General features: G+C 40.0%; 1 protein-coding gene across 2 annotated transcripts in view; it reads right to left on the bottom strand.

Annotated features, from left to right (window-relative positions):
• MAGED1 (MAGE family member D1) overlaps positions 1–15,687 on the bottom strand; it is a 114,989-nt gene that overhangs the window by 47,460 nt on the left and 51,842 nt on the right. Inside the window, exon 2 of one of the 2 annotated variants that reach the window (XM_023198673.3) lies at positions 3,453–3,507. The exons of the other annotated variant lie outside the window; for it this stretch is intronic. The gene's annotated coding sequence lies outside the window, so the exon portion shown is untranslated. The remainder of the gene's footprint in view (positions 1–3,452; positions 3,508–15,687) is intronic. 2 annotated transcript variants of the gene reach the window in all.

The following is a 15,687-nucleotide window of genomic DNA, read 5'->3' on the forward strand; positions in this document are numbered from 1 at the left end:
GAGTTTGTCCTGAAGCCTTTCCCACAGTCAGTACACTCAAAGGTTTCTGCCCGGTATAAACTTTTGCATGATTCAAAAAGCTTCATCACCCACTGCATTTTGTCCAGCATTGGGAAAGTTTTTCTACTCTATGAAATTTCTGGTGTTGAAAGAGAATCATGTACTGCCTAAAGACCTTTCCACATTCTTATGGCCATAACAAATCAATGAATTCTCAGGTGTGAGTCCTCAGATGGCAAGTAAGACTGGCATCATGATTAAAAATTTCTTTATATTCACTACATTCACAGCATTCATAGGGTTTCTCTTTACCATGAGTACTCTGAGGTACCTCCCTTGAACAATGACAAAGGGCTTTTTGACATTAATCACATACATAAGACTTTTCCCCATCAGAACCTCCCCAGTGTCTCACAAATTCTAAAACCTTTGCAAGAGTTATGGTCATGTGAATCATATCTCTGTGCTTTTTTTCCTAGAAGATTCCTATATATAATACACATCTAGTTTGCTTTTCCTGAGTTAATTCACTCACAGCCTCTCTCTTCAGTAGGATTATTCTATAAGTGGCAGTACTGTGCCTGTGACAAATTTCCCTGCGTAAGGAATATGTTCAACTCTTCCCTGCCAAGCTTTCCTGCAGCCATTCCTTTACCTATATGTCATCACGTGCCAACTCTTCTCCATAGAAGAGACTCAGACCAATAGTCCTTGGATTCTGGATCCATAACATTCTTTGGAATTTGACTTTTTCTGAAATTTCCCTCTTTGGAGTAGAGCTCACTCTAAATCATAATCTTATCCTCTAAAACGATAGACTCACACACATAAATGGTCAAAGAACATGAGTAACAGTTCACAAAAAAGGAAATGCAAATGGATAATAAATACATGAAATATTCCATTTTGTTAATCATCAATTAATGTAAATTGAAACAACCATGAGAGTTTATTTTTCCTTTCTCATTCCCATCAGCAGCTTATATGAATGCCTGACTGACTATTCTCCTTCCTGGTATGAATGTAAATTAGTACAACTTTCTGGAAAACAATTTTGCAGTATGTAATTAAACACCAGAGAACGGTCATACCTTTTGACCCAATAATCACTCTTCAAGCAATCTATCCCAAGAAAATAGTCAGATATGCAAACATCCGTGTACAAAACTACTTATGGAAGCATTCATATTAGTGAAAAAAATGAAAACACCCAAAATGTCCAAGAATATGAAATTGATTAAATAAATTGTGGTATATTTTAATGATGGGATATTATGTAGTCATCAGAACTAATGTCAAAGAATTGTTATTGGCAAGTGGGAATTCTTAAAAGATAACTTTTAGAGAAGAAAGCAGGTGTTATGGGCTAAATTGTGTCCCCTCAAAATTCATATGGTGAAGTCCCAACCCCCAGTACCTCAGAACATGACTGCATTGGAGACGAGATCTTTAAAAAGGTAGTTAAATTAAAAATGACATCATTAGCATCTAGTTAGGTAGTTAAATTAAAATGGCATCATTAGAGCTCTAATCCAACATGCCTGGTGTCCTTACAAGAAGAAGAGATAAGCCCGGTGCGGTGGCTCACGCCTGTAATCCCAACACTTTGGGAGTCCGAGGTGGGCAGATCATTTGAGGTCAGGAGTTCGAGACCAGACTGGCCAACATGGTGAAAACCCATCTCTACTAAAAATACAAAAATTAGCTGGGCATGGTGGTGGGCGCCTGTAATCCCAGCTACTCAGGAGACTGAGGCAGGAGAATTGCAAAAATAAAAAGAAGAGGAGATAAAGACAGAAACACACAGAGAAGGAAAACCATGTGAGGACACAGGAAGGAGAAGATGGCCATCTACAGGCCGAGGACACAGGAAGGAGAAGATGGCCATCTACAGGCCAAGGAGACAGGCCTGAGAAGAAACCAACCCTGCCAGCACCTTGATCTCAGACGTCTAGCTTCCAGAATTGTGAAAAAATAAATTTCTGTTGTTTAAGCCACCCAGACTGTGGTATACAGTCCTAGCAAATGATACAAAACTGTATATACTGAAAAGAAATATATCAATTACTGAATATTTATCGCTAGTTAATAAAACAGTGGGTCACTTTTATTTCCTTCCTGATAAAGTTTTGCTGTTCTCTAAAATCTTCAAAATGAGCATGTCTCTACTTTTATAATGTAAAATATGTAAAAAGAAGGAAGATATCCATAAGCAAACAGCTTAAAAAATAATACACAGAAAAACATAACTTCTACTTGATGAAAAGAAGCTGACAAAATAAGACAGAGAATCAGTTGAGAAATTAAGGCCTGCTGAGACTCACTTTGTCTCACTTTGGGGTGGCCTCCCAAATCAGGGAGAGAGGGACATGGAGAAACAAAGTGATATGAAGATGACTGGTTTATCTGGAGGGCAATGCAGAGGCAATGAAAGAGATTAAACTGAGTAGGGAAATGGGAAGATTATCTGAACAAAGGAGGTGTTGACTGTGTAGAACTAGGAGAGGAAAGCAAGGATTGGGAAGAATGTAGTTGGTAAGAGATCTTCAGGAGACTGAAAAAGGTGATGCAACAGAGGAGACAGGAGAAACTGGGCATACACACAAAGGAAAAACGAACTCTCTCCTGCTTGGTCTTAGGGCAACCATCAGATGAAAAGCTTGAGGGGGACAACAATAATAACTACCACAATCATTTAGTAAGCATGCACCAAACACAAACACTTCACTGAAATACATTATTGGTATTTCACATGGAAACCTTGAAAGTTTGCTATTATTATTCCAAGTTTGTAGATGAAGAAACTGATGGTCAAGGGAGGTAAGCTGACTTGCCCAACATTTTAGAGTTAATATGTAGGTGAATTGATATTCAGCTGAAGTGGGTCTGACTCCAAAGCTCCTGTATATGTCACCATGACAAGGTGCCTTGTGGGCATTCACCAATCTAAAATCTTCAACTATCCCACCACTATACAACTAAACTGTAAGTTCTCTAACCCCTACTTGTATCATTCTACCTCCTCCTTTCACCTAAAAGGATTGCTTCCTGGGTCCCTTTGTCCTTAGCTCTTTCCAAATTCAGCAGGGAATTCACCTAGGTCTTTTGAGGAAAATACTGCAGTTGAAAAGGAAATGAAACTTTATGGTTACAGTTGGATACTGAATGTCCCTGAATTCAGTTCTGAAAGGTACAGGGTGGGTGGCAGAAAGGGATACTTATTTATCAGGACGTCTTAGAAACAGGACAAGGACCTTGTAAAAAAAAGCATAGAACTATGTGTGCTTCCAAGAGACAGGGAGATGGTCTTGACCTTGAGAGATAAAACTCAACGAAGAAAATCACGAGTCATTTACTTGCTTCCTAAAAGAAAGAAGTCCCAGAACGAAGGAACAAAAACTGACACAGTGTAGGTTTCAGGGTTGGATTCAAAGCTCAACATTATCACTTACTTGCTATGTGACCTTGAGCAAGTATTTGCGCTTTTCTGAGCATCACATGTGTCCTCTGTAAAACAGAAGAAACAAAACCCAAAAGATAATGAAGTTCTGAGCCTAAATCTAATCTTAAAGAAAAATGTAGCAAGGAGTTACAACAAATGTTCCTAGTTCTGATGATTGCCTGCCACATTATTTGGACCAATCCTCAGGTTGAAAACAAATTTTAAAAATTTTGATGAAAGAAAAGTAGTAACACCAACTTAAAAACAATAAAATGGCAGTATGGAAACACTAGGGCAACATTCCTGGGAAATGGGGAACCTCGAGAAGTAAATAGAGCAGCGAAGCAATTTTTTCCCTAAGGGCATTTGTATATCCCCAAAATTTCAACTTTCATTTTGCCTGCCTTGAAAGGCAAAAGAGATAAGAAATTAAAACCCAGAGCTACACTACATGGGAAAACTAAGAGGAGACACTCCCAACAATAAGCTGGGACCTCAAAGGGCTACCCCCTGGGTGAATAGGAAGCAGGCCAGTTTTGCAGCTCAGATTTGGATCACATGACTTGCCCTGGGAACCCTGAGCCTTGAATTAGATAAAGAAGCAAATCAGCAGGATCAGCTGACAACAGAAATGTTCACAAAAAGACTTTAAACAATAGGATTATCAAACACAAACTATAAGACAACTATGTTTACTAAGCATAAAGAGATAAATAATAAACTTGAAGATCTTACCAAGCAACAGGAAACCATAACAAATGGCAGACCATAATTGAACCTAATCAAACATTTGGAAAACAAAAATACAGTACTTAAAATTAAAAACTCAAGGGATAGCTTTAATCAGCAGATTAAGTAGAGAATTTCAATTTAAAGACAGGTAAGACTAAATTATCTGAGCTCAGCAGGAAGATACAAAAGGGTGGAAAGTACAGAAAAGAAGGTAAGAGACTCAAACTGCTCTCATTCATCAAGCAGTAGTCAGGGCTTGTAAGTGGTCACATTAAATCTTCACAACTACTTTACAAGGCACAAAATAAAGAATTTCATTGGTAATAAAATCCTTTCAGCTTTTTCTCCATTTCTGCCAGCATAACTAGGCCCCAGACACGCTTTTTATTTAAAACTAGCTAAGAAATTCCAGAGCCTAGCTTTACAAATGCAAATCTTCAGAATTAACAAAAGGAAACTCAGAAACATATGAAGGCTCTGTGCCCGCTCCCCTGCTGCTGTGGAGGAGTGGAAACCATTTTGCTGCACAATAATTCCAAATAATCTGAATTTAAAAAGGTGTTAAATTGAGAACTTTAACAAGAATGTAAATCTTGTTCCCCTTTGCAATATGGTGATTTGAGAATATTTGTAACTGTTACCAACTAGTTTTATTCTCTGTTAATACAAATCTTTCCTTGGAAGTGTTGTCTAAATAAAGCCATTTTATAAGACTCCTACAACTTTAGAAATTAATGCCTGTTTCAGTGAAAATAACCTACAAAAGAAATGTGTAATTCTAATTAGGTATTTTACTTGGTAATTTATTAACCTGGTGTGGTAGGCAGAATAATGGTCCTCCCAAAATGTTCAAATCTCAATCCTTGTTAAGATGTTACCTTACATGGCAAATGGGCTTTGCAGATGTGACTGAGTTAAGATTCTGAGATGAAGAGATTATCCTGGATTATCCTGGTGAACCCAATGTAATTACTGGGATCCTTATAAGGAGGCAGGAGGATCAGAGTCAGAGGAGAGATGGCAACAGGAGCAGGTCAGAGTCAGAGAGCTGAAGATGCTTTGCTGTTAGATCTGAAGATGGAGAAAGGGAGCAGGAGCCAAGGAAGGTAGGTGACCTTTAAAAACTGGAAAAAGCAAGAAGACAGATTCTTTTCTAGGGGTCGCTAGGGGAAGGGTAGCCCTGCCAACACCTTGATTTTAGGACCACTAACCTCCAGAATTGTAACATTAAAAGTGTGTGGTTTAAACTACCATGTTTGTCATAATTGACTACAGCAGTAATAGGAAACTAATACATCTGGTGGTAAAGTTGTAGTTGCCATCTCTATACAGCAGTACCCCCTTACCTGTGGTTTCACTTTCTGCAGTTTCAGTTACCTGCAGTAAACTACAGTCCAAAAATATTAAATGGAAAATTCCAGAAATAAACAATTCATACATTTTAAATTGCACACTGTCCTGAATAACATGATGAAATCTCTGACTGTACCACCTGGGTCATGAAACCTCCCTTTGTCTAGCGTATCTGTGCTATAGATGCTCCCCGTCTATGAGTCATCTAGTAGCTGGCTGGGTTATCATCTCTCATCATCACAAGAAGAAGATGAGTATGGTGCAATAAGATATTCTGAGAGAAAAGAGAGAAAGAGACCACATTCACTTAACTGTTATTACAGTCTATTGTTATAAACTTTCTATTTCATTATTAGTTCTTGTTGTTAACTGTGCCTAATTTATAGGTACATTACGTATAGGAAAAAAACAGTGTGTGTATAGGGTTCAGTACTGTCAACAGTTTCAGGCATCCACACTGAAGGTCTTGGAATGTATCCCTGGAGGATAAGCGGGGACTACTTGTACTTGGAAACAGATTGGTACTATGATTTATTCCGGCAAATTAGAAATAATCATTGACTGGCACTTTCTTCTTTACTCACAGGCCTGGATAAGCAAACGCAAGCCTGTGATTCTGCTGGATTTACTCTATAATAATTACTTTAAGACGCTGTATTTCTTTTAAATTGACAATGTCATGATTTCTATTTCACCAGTGAGAAAATAGAAACTCTGAGAAGTTAAGTGCTAAGGTCCATCCACAAACAGCTAGGATTCAAATCCCTGTCAATCAGTTATCAAACCCAGTACTTTTCCACTGCATCTTGCTGCCTCTCAAACTGCTTGGGGTGTGACAAAGAGAAGGCAGAGTAACTGAACATATTCCTTAATACAAAGGATTCCATGTTTACAAGATTCCTTACTTTCCTTTGCTTTAGTGCTAGGTCACAGTAAACAGAATTTTGCTTTCTCTTTTTTTTGTTTGTTTTTGAGATGGAGTGTCACTCTTGTCGCCCAGGCCAGAGTGCAATGGCACCATCTCAGCTCACTGCAACCTCTACCTCCCGCGTTCAAGCAACTCTTCTACCTCAGCCTCCCGAGTAGCTGGGATTACAGGCTCCTGCCACCATGCCTGGCTAATTTTTTGTATTTTTAGTAGAGACTGAGTTTCACCATGTTGGCCAGGCTGGTCTCAAACTCCTGACCTCAGGTGATGTGCCTGCCTCGGCCTCCCAAAAAGGTGGTATTAAAGGTGTGAGCCACTGCGCCCAGCCAACATTTTGTTTTCTTAGTTTGACTTCCCATGTACCTCAGTACTGAAACTGACACGCCCTGGATACAAGGCCTGAGTGTACTGATCAGTGAAAATAATACATTAGTATAGATGTGTGTGTTTTTCTCTCTGTACCTGTATCTACATTAGTCTCAGTAAATTAATTTGTATTTGTTTACCACCAAGTCTTGTTTCAACATTTCATAAATGCTCAGAATCAAATCCTGGACTGTGGTCAACTAACTGAAATCACCACTCTGTAGGCCCTTTTGTTAAGTTCTGTTGGAATTTCCAAACAGTGCTAATTTCCTTTCTTTGATAAGTTCAAAAGCATTGACATATCCAACACAGCTCACTAGAGCATAAGCCCCCTCAGGTGCTTAATTAAAATTGTTTCAGGCAGTGCCTCACTTCTGTAATCCCAGCACTTTGGGAGATCGAGGTGGGCGGATCACTTGAGGCCAGGAGTTTGAGACCAGCCTGGCCAACATGGCAAAACCCCATCTCTACTAAAAATACAAAAAATTAACCAGACGTGGTGTTGCGCGCCAGCTAGGCAGGGGAATTGCTTGAACCTGGGAGGCAGAGAGGTTGCAGTGAGCCGAGATTGCGCCACTGTACTCTAGCCTGGGCGACAGAGCAAGACTCTGTCTCAAAAAAAAAAAAAAAAAAAAAAAGAAAGAAAAGAAATTGTTTCAGAAAAGAAAATCTATTTTATTTTACATAGAAAGACATCAAATTCTGGAGGTATAAGGAGTAAAAGGGGAAAAAAATTATTCACAAATTACATAAATAAACCAAAAACACTTTGCGACATTTCATTTAGCTCTATAGTTATGGTTCATGTACTTTTAAGTATGTTTTATATAATATTTATATAAAACCCTAGCAAAATATATAAACAAATAATTGGACCTAGAGAGAGAGGTCAGCAAGGTGGATGGATTTAACAACAATACACCAGAATCAAGCATTTCTATACACCTGGCACAACCAATAACAAAATGTAATTTTAAAATATTCATGAGAGCAATAGGCACACAATATATCCAGCAAACTATGAATTAGATACTTATAAAAAAACTTATAAAACTTTTCTCAAAATAATTAAAAATACCTATATAAAGGGAGAAATGAACCACCCTCATTTTTGTAAAGATGCCAGTTCTATCTCTAATCTATAAATAAAATGCAGCTCTAATCAAATCTCAATGTTTCTTACAGACCTTAAGATTTAGAGTAAACCGACCTTAAACTCATATGAAAAGAACATATTTTTGAGGGAGAGGAATGAGAAAGAGGCCTTTCCCTACCAAATATTAAAATGCATTATAAAGTTACAGAAATAGACAAATGAACCAATGGAACAGAATAGAAAGCCTAAAAGCAGACACACACGTATATAGGAAACTGGTATATGACTGAGATAACATTATAAATCTGTGGAGAAAGAACAGAATAATTAACGGTCCTGGAACCACTCATTAATCATTCAGAAAGAAATTAAGTAAGATCCTTACATCCCTACATTCTTCTAATAGAATTTCTTTTCTACCAAAAGAAATTCCAAGTGGACCACAGAGCTAAATTGTGAAAAGGAAACTATAAAAGTTTTACATGAGAATTTATAGTGGAATGTCTTTATGACATCAAGGTTAAGGAAGAATTCCTTAAACGAGATGAAAAAAAAACAGAAAAGATTTTAATCCCACTGGAAGCAAAGAAAGAAAAAGAGAAAAAAAAAGAAATAAAAAACAGAAAAAGTACAACATGAAGGAAAATGAAGATAAATGTGACTATTAAAACACATGCCTCCTGTGCAGGAAAGGGTTAACTCAAAAACCCTAAACCCTGCAAATTCTCAGGAAAGTTCTGTCTCCAGGAGTGGCTGGCCCTTGCCCAATTCTTGGGAGATGAGTTCTCAGCCACTGGCATATTCTGCCTGACATTGTTTTCATATGCCTGAGGCCTTGGGCCATACCATACCATTATGATCAGATAGTTTGTGCAAATGCTGTGACTTGTGGTAAGTGCCTGTTTTTGTGCTTGATGGGTGAGGGGGAGGCTGTAGTCTGAGTAACTAAGGTTAGTCATGCAAGTGCTGCATTCTTACGTGACTGATTCCCAATTTTAAAAGCCTGGGACACCAAGGTTCAGGTATGCTTCCCTGGCTGACAACACTTTACATGCACCGTCACATAATAAATTGTAACCGTGAGTATAACAGCTTTTGTAAGTTCTGTGAATCCTTCTAGCAAATCATCAAGCCTGAGGGTGATCTTGGTTAAAATACACAATAAGCAGATGGAAAAGACAGGTCGCACACTAGAGGATATTATAAGCTGTAAAATCAACATAAATATCCATTGTATATAAATATATAACAACAAGTCTTGCAGGTATGTAAAAAAGACCCAAAACAACAATAGGAAGAAGATATAAAGTGGCAAATCATAGAATAGGAAAAAAGAATGGCCAGTCAATATATGAAAAGATGTCAAATCCCCCTAGTTTATCTGAGACATTAAAGTTAGATACCATTTCACACCCATAATACTGACAAAAATTTAAAAGTCCAACAATAAAAAGTGCTGAAAATATAGGGAGACAAATTGAAATAAAGGGTCACAGCCACAATTTTTCAACATCTAGCTAACTGAAGACGTACCTAACTTACTATACAATAATTCCTCTTCTAGATACCTATTCTAGAGAAAATCTTGCACATGTACACAGGAAATTTGTACAAGAATGCTCATTTCAGCATTGTAATATTGAAAAAACTGGCAACAAATAAATGTCCATATTTGGTATATGATATATCAGGAATGGAAAGATAAACACCACAAAATGTAATACTGATAAATGCAGGAGAAAGAGATAAGGGGATGGGTCACCCAGAGAATCTCCGACTAGTTTAACCACTAGGAGAATGGGGTGGAGCCATGGGAAGTTCACGCTTTGCAGTGGGGAGGAGCCTGGCCTCTTCATCTTCAGTTCCTGTGCGGTGGCCTGGCATTCAATCTGTGAGATGGGGGCCTGCTGTTGGCAGGAGCCCCTTGCTGATTTTTTTTTTTTTCCTTTTCACCCAATACATTCCATTCCCCTCACCCTTCAATGTATCCATGTTCCTAATCCTGGTCTTGTGACAAGAACCCAGTTCCAGTGGAACTAAGGAACAAAATTCTGCAACAATACTAGTTAGCAGTTAAAAATGAACTCAATAAATCTAAAGACATGTTGATGAATAAGTAAGGAGTTAAATAATAGGTACAGTATAATAGCATTTATACAATACTTTAGAATGTAGAAAACAATACTGTATGTATTTTAGGGGCATATGTCCAAAAAAGTGACCCAAAAGGATACATACCAATCTCAGAATAATGGTTACTTTTACAGAGGAAACAAGGGAAATGGGATGAGAGTGAGCTGAAGTTCTATCTGTACACTTTATTTCTTTTTAACAAGATATTGAAATCAAGTGTGGTAAAATGTTAACTTTATTTTAATCTGGATAGTGAATCCCTGACTGTTATTTTCTGATTCTTTTCTACAGGTTTGATGTATTTGATAATTAACATTTTAAACAGATACATATTTGTTTAAGAAGTTGTAATCATTCTGTTGCCGCTATAACAAATTATGACAAATTTAGTTGCTTAAAACAATACAAATGTAATTTCTTGTAGTTGTGAAGGTCACTGATACGGTTTGCATCTCTGTTCCCACCCAAATCTCATGTTCAATTATAATCCCTAATGTTGGAGGTGGGGCCGGATGGGAGGTGGTTGGGTCATAGAGTGGAGTTCTCATGAATGGTTTAGCACCATCTACTTGGTGCTGTTCTTGTGATAATGAGTGAATGAGTTATCACAAGATCTGATTGTTTTAAAAGTGTATAGTACCTTCCCCCTCTCTCTCTTCCACCTGCTCCGGCCATGTAAGGCATGCCTTCTGCCATGATTGTAAGTTTTCTGAGGCCTCCCCAGAAGCAGAAGTTGCTATGTTTCCTGTATAGCCTGCAGAACTGTGAGCCAATTAAACCTCTTTTCTTTGTAAATTACCCAGTCTCAGGCATTTCTCTATACCAGTGCGAGAACAAACTAATATAGTCAGAAATGCAAAATCTGTTTCACTAGGCTAAAATTAAGGTGTCAACATGGATCATTACTTCTGGAGGCTTTTGGGGAAAATCCAGTTCCCTGCAGTTTCTAGCTTCTACAGTCTACCTACATTCCTTGGCTTATGGCTCCATCTTCCATCTTCAAAGCAGGCACTGCAGCATCTTCTCTTCTCTCTGATCTCTGCTTCCAACCTTGTACCTTCCCTTTCTCACTCCAAATCTCCTGCCTCCCTTATAAGGAACTTTGTGACTACATTGGGTAATACAGGATAATCTCCCCACCTTAATATCTATCCTTAATCATATCTGCAAAGTCTCTTTTCATCGTGTAAGGTCATATATTCACAAGTTTCAGGGATTAGAAAGTGGACATCTTTGGGGGCCATTATTCAGCATACGACAGTCCACTCTCTGGCCCCCAAAGATTCACATCAGGCCAGGCACGGTGGCTCATGCCTGTAATCCCAGCACTTTGGGAGGCCGAGGTGTGTGGAACACTTGATCTCAGGAATTCAAGACCAGCCTGGGCAGCATGACAAAAACCCATCTCTACAAAAAGTACAAAAATTACCCGGGTGTGGTGGTATGCACCTGTAGTCCCAGCTACTTGGGAGGCTGAGATGGGAGGATCACCTGAACTTGGGAGATAAGAGGCTGCAGTGAGCCATGATCATGCCACTGCACTCCAGCCTGGGTGACAGGGTGAGACCCTGTCTCCAAAACAAAACAAAACATTCACATCGGATCCACATAGAAAATACATTCATTTCATACCAAGATCTGAAAAGTCTCAACCCATTACAGGATCAAGTCCAAAATCTCATGTAAGTCTCATCAGCTCAAAAGTCTCAAATCTCATCATATAGGTCATCTCATTTAGGTATGGGTGAGGCTCTAGATATAAAGGATCCTGGGGCAAAATTCATCTCCATCTGTGGACCTGTTAAACAGCAAAACTAATTATCTGTTCCCAAAATACAAAGGTGAAACAGGCATAATTTGATAGTTACAGGCATTCCCATCCAAACGGGGAGAAAAACCAAAGGGAAAAAAAGAGCTACCAGTCCCAAGCAACTTTAAAATCTAACCAGTCATACTCCATTAGACTTGAAGGCCTGAGAATATCCTCTGTGGCTCAAGGGTCTACCCTCTGGACCCAGGCTCATTCCACCTTCAGAGTCATTCTTTTTCATAAAAGGTAGCACGTATTTACAGCTAAATTTTTTGTTTGTTTGCTTTGTTTTGTTGTTTGTTTGTTTTTGAGACAGAGTCTCACTTTGTCGTCAGGCTGGACTACACTGGCGCGATCTTGGCTCACTGCAACCTCCGCCTCCTGGATTCAAGCAACTCTCCTGCGTTCAAGCAATTCTCCTGCCTCAGCCTCCTGAGTAGCTGGGACTACAGGCATGCGCCACCATGCCCAGCTAATTTTTGTATTTTTAGTAGAACAGTGTTTCACCGTGTTGGCCAGGATGGTCTCGATCTCTTGATCTTGTGATCTGCCCGCCTCAACCGCCCAAAGTGCTGGGATTACAGGCATGTGCCACCGCGACCAGCCTACTGCTAAATATTTTTATCAGCCTGTCTTCTGCCTGTAGAATTTTAGAAGTCCAACAGCCTTCTTTCATTCCATTCTCTCTCTGTCCCTTTCAGTTCAAGCTGGTAGTGTTTCTGCTGCTATAACCTTCTAAAATGCCTTGTGGGTCTCCTGTGTATGTCTCACTATTCACTCCATGAGACAAGGACTTCCTCCAGAGATCTATCCTGGATAATCCCATCTCTATTCCTGGCTTAGAGGATTTATGAGATGCATGCCTAATCTCTTCACAATGCCCTCTGTGTGATTGAGTACTCTGACCCTTTAGATCCTTCCAAGGCAGTAGCAAAAGGCTGTCCAGTCACACCTTTGTGTGTGACTGAGATCAGAGAGAGAAGAAGATGCTGCAGAGATCAGAGAGAAGAGAAGATACCACACTGCCTGCTTTGGTTTTCTCTCCATAGTGAATGAATTTCTCTCCATAGTGAGGGAATTTCTCTCCAAGCTTTCCTGACGGTGAATCTCCAAATTTTAACATCATTTGCAGTCTGGATAGGCTGAGAATTTCCCAAACTATCAAGTCCTAGTTCATCTTTGCTTAATAGTTCTTCCTTCAATTTCTCTCATTCTTGTCACATTTTAACAAGCATCGAGAAGAAACTAGCCATACTTTTAACACTTTGCTTGGAAATCTCAGCTAAATATCCAAGCTTATTGCCTACAATGTCTGCTTACTACAAAACTGTAAGCCACATTCAGCTAAGCTTTCTGCCACTATATAGTAAGGATCTTCTTTTCTCCAGTTCTGGGGATTAGAATGTGAACATCTTTAGGGGGCCATTATTCAACTTACCACAGAAATAATTTGGGAACCTGGAAAGGGGCAGAGGGAGAAGTCCCATGCTGGCTCACATCTAAGAGAGGAACAATAAAATGTTCCTCATTTCCTTCTGTGCTGTCACCAGCAAAACCTTTAAAGTCTACATATCTGCCTTCATATGAAGCTTTTTTAATATCCATATTTTTAACAAGCTGATACAGATTTTCTTTAGGATAACATAGGTTTTCTCTGATATGTACCTCACTTCCTTCTGGGCCCTCACTATTAGAATAGAATGTTTAACATCTATGTTCCTACTAACAATTCAAAGAATTCAAAGAAATCTAGACTTTTTCTATCACACGTCTCAAAATTCTCCATCCTCAATCATTCTCAAAATTCTACCATGTATTCTCAAAATTTTTCCATTCTCAACCATTACCCAATTCCAAAGCCACTTCCACATTTTTAGGTACTCGGTATAGCAGCACTCTACTTCCACGTACCAAAATCTGTATTGGTTTCTTACTGCTGCTATAAAAAAATTACCACAAACTTAGTAGCTAAAACAATATGAATTTATTATCTTATAAATCTGGAAGTAAAAAGTCTAAAAATTTACTTCCCTGGTTTAAAATTAAGGTGTTGGGGGGCGGAGCAAGATGGCCAAATAGGAACAGCTCCAGTCTCCATCTCCCAGCGCGAGCGACACAGAAGACCGCTGATTTCTGCATTTTCAACTGAGGTACTGGGGTCATCTCACTCGGGAGTGCCGGACAATCCGTGCGGGTCAGCTGCTGCAGCCCCACCAGCGAGAGCTGAAGCAGGGCACGGCATCGCCTCACCTGGGAAGCGCGAGGGGGAAGGGAGTCCCTTTTCCTAGCCAGGGGAACTGAGACACACAACACCTGGAAAATCGGGTAACTCTCACCCCAATACTGCGCTATAACACCGGCACACCGGAGAATATATCCCACACCTGGCCGGGAGGGTCCCACGCCCACGGAGCCTCCCTCCTTGCTAACACAGCAGTCTGCAGCAATCTAACCACAATGCAGCAGCCAGGCTGGAGGAGGGGCGCCCGCCATCCCTGAGTCTTAAGTAGGTAAATAAAGCCCCTGGGAAGCTCCAACTGGGTGGAGCTCACAGCAGCTCAAGGAAACCTGCCTGTCTCTGTAGACTGCGCCTCTGGGGACAGGGCTCAGCTAAAGGTGCAGAAGCCTGTGCAAACGCGAACGACTCTGTCTGACAGCTTTGAAGAGAGCAGTGGATCTCCCAACACGGAGGTTGAGATCTGAGAAGGGGCAGTCTGCCTGCTCAAGTGGGTTCCTGACCCCTGAGTAGCCTAACTGGGAGACATCTCCCACTAGGGGCAGTCTGACACCCCACACCTCACAGGGTGGAGTACACCCCTGAGAGGAAGCTTCCAAAGCAAGAATCAGACAGGTGCACTCGCTGTTCAGCAATATTCTATCTTCTGCAACCTCTGCTGCTGATACCCAGGCAAACAGGGTCTGGAGTGGACCTCAAGCAATCTCCAACAGACCTATAGCTGAGGGTCCTGACTGTCAGAAGGAAAACTATCAAACAGGAAGGACACCTATATCAAAACCCCATCAGTACGTCACCATCATCAAAGACCAGAGACAGATAAAACCACAAAGATGGGGAAGAAGCAGGGCAGAAAAGCTGGAAATTCAAAAAATAAGAGCGCATCTCCTCCTGCAAAGGAGCACAGCCCATCGCCAGCAATGGATCAAAGCTGGTCAGAGAATGATTTTGATGAGATGAGAGAAGAAGGCTTCAGTCCATCAAACCTCTCAGAGCTAAAGGAGGAATTACGTACCCAGCGCAAAGAAACTAAAAATCTTGAAAAAAGAGTGGAAGAATTGACAGCTAGACTAATTAATGCAGAGAAGGTCATAAACGAAATGACAGAGATGAAAACCATGACACGAGAAATACGTGACAAATGCACAAGCTTCAGTAACCGATTCGATCAACTGGAAGAAAGAGTATCAGCGATGGAGGATCAAATGAATGAAATGAAGCGAGAAGAGAAACCAAAAGAAAAAAGAAGAAAAAGAAATGAACAAAGCCTGCAAGAAGTATGGGATTATGTAAAAAGACCAAATCTACGTCTGATTGGGGTGCCTGAAAGTGAGGGGGAAAATGGAACCAAATTGGAAAACACTCTACAGGATATCATCCAGGAGAACTTCCCCAACCTAGCAGGGCAGGCCAACATTCAAATTCAGGAAATACAGAGAACACCACAAAGATACTCCTCCAGAAGAGCAACTCCAAGACACATAATTGCCAGATTCACCAAAGTTGAAATGAAGGAAAAAATCTTAAGGGCAGCCAGAGAGAAAGGTCGGGTTACCCACAAAGGGAAGCCCATCAGACTGACAGCAGATCT

Source organism: Piliocolobus tephrosceles, chromosome 12 (genome assembly GCF_002776525.5).
Source record: "Piliocolobus tephrosceles isolate RC106 chromosome 12, ASM277652v3, whole genome shotgun sequence".
Lineage (NCBI taxonomy): Eukaryota > Metazoa > Chordata > Mammalia > Primates > Cercopithecidae > Piliocolobus > Piliocolobus tephrosceles.